Genomic DNA, 6,994 nt, shown 5'->3' on the forward strand with positions numbered 1-6,994 from the left:
ATAATTAATTAAGTAAATGTACTTACACTATGAATCCAGTGAACTTCAAGTATTTATTAAATTCAAACAGCTGTAAACAACAACTACAATTTGAGCTCCTTTCATTTGACTGCCATCACATGTTTGAAAACATTTTGTAATGTATGTCACATAGTTTCCTGCTGTTCCAGTAAGGAAGTAAAACTGAACGAAACCCCAAAGTAAGCATTTGTGAATTTGACTGAGTGGAAACAGCTTTTTAATGTCAGTCTGTATTTTTCTTAACCTGACCTGAGACAAGTGCACATTTTTTTAATGAGAACTTATGTGCACAGAGTATGAAAACATGTGAGATATGTGCATGATGTTTTCTGTTCTTCACACAACAGTCTGTGGGAGAAAAAACTAAAATATCTACCATCGTCATGTTATAGCCTTGGATACATGCTGTAGTGCAGCAACTAAAAACACGCTGTTATCTCGAGCTACAGATGTGTGCGACGCCACACCTCAAATTTGATGCAACACACTTTTTTGGACACATTACAACAATACCAAAAGGAGCCTTTGCTGAAAACCCACAGCTTGAAAAGGTGGAGTTCATAAACAGTAACATATCATCCATCGAGCTGGGAGCGTTCGAGGGACTGAAAAACCTGAAAAATATTGAGGTCTCCGGCAGTGAATTAACGTCACTCCCAGTAGGAGTCTTTAACGACCTCAGCAACATGGAGGAACTCGTACTCAAATCTAACAAGCTTCAAAGACTTGATAAAGGTTTGTTTGAAGGCCTTAAAAAACTAAGACACCTCCTGTTGCATTTGAATGAGATTAAGTTGAATGAAGATGAGACATTTGACGGTCTTGACAACCTTTTAATGCTCCATTTGGAGCATTACAGTGGACTGGAGAGGTATGTCTTTACTTGAGACACATGGAAGACAGAGCGGTCACAGCTGATCTTTCATCAAGAACTAACTCTAAGTGGACCTCAAGAGGAACTGGTTCAGAAAATGTGGTAGATGGTTGTGCTCGTGTTTGAACAAATGCTGGGGCCTCCATGAGTTTTAAAGGTTCAGAGCCATTCAAAGACCATTTCAGTTTGGCATTACAGTTTTTCCCAAGTGCTAAAACACATTTCTGAAAACCTTAAACTCAAATCGAAAAATCTTAACTGCTGTCACAAAACCAGACTTTTCTGTCAAAATCAAACGATCCCCTCAAAATCAGTTATCCTGTGTTCAAAACCAAACAATGTGTTCACATCATAAATACAGCAAGTCATTATGGATCGTTTGTGAAAATGAAAAAAATAACAAAATATTGTTAAAAAATCAAAATAAATAAATGCAGCAAGTAAAAATATATTCACTACAGAACATTTATGACACACTACATCAACAAGCTGAAGACACAGCATTTAGGGTGCGTAGTTAACAGGAAAATTTATTGTAACTGTATTTAACGAGAGATTACAATGAGTACAAATAGATAAATAAATAACATTTAAAACTAAATGAAAAGCACTGTAAATGAGCCACGGCAGACCCGACGGCATGCACATGCTTATTCACAGTTGCTTGTTTACACACCGCCTGCAGCTTTTCAGCTCACAGCCACAAACTCCAACAGCACCAACCGACAGGACCCAGCTCCGATTTTATGCAGCGAGGCGTGATTGCAGATGCCGCTCAGGTGCGTCCGCCTCCCCTGCAGCGGCACTGCAGACCACGCCCCGCCAAAAGCACATCACTGGAGTTCACAGATTAACTCCAAATCCTCACGTCTTGCCCAAACCACCTCAACTGGCTCCTTTCGATGTGGAGGAGCAGCAGCTCCACTCTGAGCTCCTCCCAGATGGCCAAACTTCTCACCCTATCACTAAGATAGAGGCCAGCCACCCATCGGAGGAAGCTCATTTCCGCCGCGATCTCGTTCTTTTGGTCACTACCCACAGCTCGTGGCCATAGGTGAGGGTAGGGACACATCACTGCGGCTGCAGCACCAATCCGTCTGTCGATCTCCGGCTCCCTTCTCCCATCACTCGCGAACAAGACCCCGAGATACTTGAACTCCTCCACTTGGGGCAGGAACTCATCCCCGACCCGGAGTGGGCACTCCACCCTTTTCCGTCTGAGAACCATGGCCTCAGATTTGGAGGTGCTGATCCTCATTCCCGCTGCTTCACACTCGGCTGCGAACCGTTCCAGTGCGAGCTGGAGGCCCTCACCCGTTTATAGTTTATTTATTTATATAGCACATTTAATTACAACAGGAGTGTTGACCAAAGTGCTGTACAAGAATACAACATACCTAATAAAATAACTTAGAGTATTGATAGCAAAACATCAAATATGAATTAACAAATAACTCTCATGCTGTATTAAAAGCCAGTAAATAAAAATGTGTTTTAAGATAAGATTTAAAAAGATTGACCGTGGGAGCCTGTCTGATGTGTAGGGGTAAATTATTCCACAGCTTAGGCGCTACGACTGCAAATGCTCGACCGCCTCTATGAACCGGCCTCGACCTTGGTACGGCTAAAAGCAAAAGATCACTTGATCTAAGAGATTGTTACGGATTCAAATATTGGGGATGGATACAAGAGGAAAAACCACAATAACAACACTGGTCCGGCCGGGTTGAGTCAAACGATGATTTTAATGATCACACGCGTGGGAGATGGACACCGTACGCAGACAGCATCAGATCTCAAAATGGTGGAGCACTGATCAAACTCTTATAGCCTCTAGTGGCCCCCACCTAATCATAAAAGCCTAAACATTCACATTCTTTCTCTCACACAGCGCCTAAGCTACGACCTTGGCTCCCTGTTTATCTGCTCCTGCTGAGATGGGGCAGAAAACTCCAGTATGTTCTGTTCTCTTCTAATCAGACAAATAAGGCGATGACTTTCTGCGAACAGTATTTCTTATAACTCAGCAGTATAATGCATCATAAAACAATATCATTCCTTCACAATCAATCAGCAGTCTAATGTAATGCAAATCAGTTTAACAAATGCAATAGTTATCACCTTCTTCTAATTCAGGAGAATAATGCAAACTAAAACTACATAATAATTCACAGTCTTTAATTAAGGGTCTAACATGGCATAAAATAATATTATAATCTGACACTCCCCCTGTTGAGCTCTTTAGAATAAAGAGCTCACCTACACCCTGTAATCCAGTGTGGCCGGGTTCACTTCTCCTTACGCCTGAGGCCCTTTGTCCCCCTGTTGGGTGAACCATATGTGAGATGACCTCTGAGTTTGCGCAGTTCAGATGCAAAAAAAACTATTATTCCAACAGTAGCAGGTACAGATGACACTCCCCAGTTCTCCCACAGCTTTATTTTGGTGCTACCTTATACCCTTCAGACGTACTCAGACTAGAACCTCTGTCCGAGGAGCTTTTAGCCTTTATTTTATTGCTGCAGCCACCAGTGTCTTCCAGTCGGGTGATCCTCTGCTCTTCTTTCTTCAACCTCAGGGGTTAGACAACACTTCAGTCGTTGCACAGATCAGGGGATTATTCTGCCCCGATGTCAAACAACGATCTGTGTATCCTCGGGTTACAGCTGTGTCCCCCAGAAAAAGGAACAGGAACGTGTCCCCCTTTTGACCAAGAGCCTCTCGAACCTCGTTGGTCTGGTGTTCCTGGATTTCCGCCAACCCCTTCATGGTTATTGCTGTGTCTATGGGATCCATCCTTTTGAGGTGACTAATCAGAGCCCAAACGCCATGACACTTGGACCCAGTTGGTGCCTTGGCAGTCACTGTGTCTGTCTCTGCTGCGAAGGATCCTCGCATATCTGTGACCTCGTCTGGTGTCTGTTCCTTTCTCTGTAAGAGACAGAAAACCCAAACACCTCTCTGCCTAGCCCTAATAATCTACTGTTGTTATCTACTGACCTTCTGGTGATTCAGAATTGGTTTAGAATATTCAGAATGTCCCAGGGACTTATTCTAATCATATCCTGTGTGTGTGTAAGCGTGTTTGCATTTAGCCCTCTGCACTCAAAGTCAATACCTGCAATATATCAGTCCGGACCATCACGCCGGACGAAGCTTATGACCTTCAAAAGACCAAGTGTCAACTCATTATAAGCACATTTGCAAGGTGTGTATGAAAATGATTAAACCACTCATTCTGATAAAAGACATCAAAAACAAATTAGCCATTTTTAATTCTAACATTTGCCCCCCGTTTTCACAAAAATCATGTGTCTCCTTCCGCCTACCGTCCCACGGTTTCCTCTCCAGTGTGGAACTCAGCTTCTCATGAACACAGGCATTTTATCTTCTAAACGCTATTCAGTTCATTTCAATGATTAATGCTTAAACATGGAAATAATGATTTATGCTTCTCACTGGTTCTCTAAAAAAGTCCGGAACCCTTTTGGGTCACTATTAGCTTAAGCTTTACCGTACCTAAGTTATTAAAACACAAATGAAGTCATAAAAATGTTCATATAACCCCTGTTTGATGTTAAAACTCAACTTCCCCCCTTTTTTGACACATTCCCATGTGTCAAATCAACGGAGCTAGAAAATTAAAGGAAAGGTTAGTGACCTTATATCTTAGAAAGTATCAGACTTTCTCCCATCCAGTGTCGTTGCTCCAGTCCTGTCATCCTGTGCCAGGGAATGAAATCAATTTAATTGTCATGTTAGATCTGTTCAACTCCTGGCTCCGCCCAGAGCCTGCGTCCGCAGAATTGCCAAGAAACAAAACCTGTATTAATATGAACTTCACTTCAATATGAACTTGTTGACTACTTGTGACCCCGCAAAGCAAGATTCTCTCCTTCTCAAGGACCGGCACTGACTCCCACTTATCTCCTGGAGCCAACTGTCCCTTATGGAGACACAACATTGCAGCTACAAGGATTTCCAGATTGTTAAGGTGATCGGTGTGCTCCGAATCAAGTATGTAATATTAAACGAATGTTGTTTAATCAACTGCCACTACCTAAAAGTTAGCAAAAGATATAACTGAATAAAAGATTACAAAGAAAAGCATGATATCAGTGTCATGTAAGCGCGTGCGGCCTTCAATGCCCAAAGTCACTCCAGTCCATAGATCAGCCAAACATCGCGTTGACTGTAGCTTTTAACCCTTATTAACTTGAGCACAACTCTATAATGAGCAACAAACTGCAATATGTATAAAAATGATCATGGTTACACCTGCAATGAAAGATCATATGATTATTCTGGCACCTGTAAATAGAAGATTAACCTGAGGTTATGACAATCACTGGAACACAAATGTTAATGTAATGTCAATAGCTTCAATAAATGATTAATGCAATGCTTGTTATATGATTCTGATGTAACAATAATGCTGATGCTAAAATAACAGTAAAACACCCCCTTTTATCCCGTTTATAAGATCTAAGGGGGTATAAGTCTGCAGGAGTTCAGACAAATACCCGGGAGCCTGTCCATTCAGGGCTTTGTAAGTCAACAATAACATTTTAAAGTTAATCCTGAAGTGGACAGGGAGCCAATGGAGAGAGGCGAGCACCGGGGAAAAGTGTTCACATCCTTTAGTAAGTGTCAGAAGACGAGCTGCAGCATTCTGGACCAACTGCAGCCTAGTCAGGCAGGTCTGGCTAACTCCAGCATATAAGGAGTTACAATAGTCCATTTGGGATATAATGAAAGCATGAATCGCCCGTTCAAAGTTTTTAAAAGATAAAAATGATCTCACCTTAGATAAAAGCCTCAGTTTGAAGAAAGACCGCTGTACGACTGAGCTAATCTGTTTTTCAAAGGTGAACTTGCTGTCAAATATAACCCCAGATTTTTGGCATGAGATTTGACAAAAGGCTCAAGACTGTGCAGGTTATAATTAGAGGTGCTGGGATTGCCACTTGGTCCAAAAATTATCACTTCGGTTTTGTTCTCATTGAAGTTAAGGAAGTTAGAGGCCATCCAAGATTTAACTTCACCGAGACCCTGAAGTAAGGGTTCTAGTGAGGCAGAACTGTTTCCCTTCAGTTGAAGATAGATCTGAGTATCATCGGCATATGAATGAAAACAAATGTTATATTTTCTTAAAATTAGACCTAGAGGCAGCATATAAATGGAGAACAAAATTGGCCCCAGTATAGATCCCTGGGGAACACCACAAGTAAGGGGAGCTGAGGAGGAGATAAAATCTCCAAAGCTCACAGAGAAGGTCCTGTCAGACAGGTATGACCTGAGCCACTCTAATGGGGTGCCCTTAATGCCACAATGCTCCAACCGCGAGATTAAGATGCTGTGGTCAACAGTATCGAAGGCAGCGGTCAGAGCCAGAAGCAGAAGCACAGCTGAGTCACCTGAGTCAGTGGCTAATAAAAGATCATTAAGAACTCTTAAAAGTGCAGTTTCTGTACTATGAAGAGCTTTAAAACCAGACTGAAACCTCTCAAGAACATTGTGTCCGTTTACAAAAGATTGCAGCTGAACAAATACAATCTTTTCCAAAATTTTCGACAGGAAGGGAAGCTTTGAAATAGGCCTGAAGTTAGTGAGGACTGAGGACTCGAGATTAGGTTTTTTTAAGTACAGGCGGTACAACAGCATGTTTAAAACAGGCTGTACAACACCTGAACTAAGGCTGCTATTAAAAATAGCTAAAATGTCAGAGCTGACAACCTTAAAAATCTTTTTTAAAAGATGTGTTGGAATAATGTCATTTGGACAAGATGATGTCTTTGTGCCATTACATACTTCCTCCACCTGATCAAGACACACAGGCTCAAACTGATCAAAAACAGCAGAGCAGGTGATTATTTTAGTAAGGTCATGTGAAGGCAGGGCGATCATAGATCGAAGCTGTTTTATCTTATTGATAAAAAACTGCAGGAACCTTTCACAGGTGTCTGAGAAACTATTAATACAATAGTGTTACCCGATGAAGCCAACAGAACCACATCATCCGCGAAAAGCAGAGATGAGATTCTGAGGCCACCAGAGTGAAAGCCCTCCGCCACTTGGCTGCGCCTAGAAATCCTGTCC

The sequence above is a fragment of the Perissodus microlepis genome, chromosome 23 (assembly GCF_051167445.1).
Source record: "Perissodus microlepis isolate ML-2025 ecotype Zambia chromosome 23, ASM5116744v1, whole genome shotgun sequence".
In the NCBI taxonomy this organism is placed as follows: domain Eukaryota; kingdom Metazoa; phylum Chordata; class Actinopteri; order Cichliformes; family Cichlidae; genus Perissodus; species Perissodus microlepis.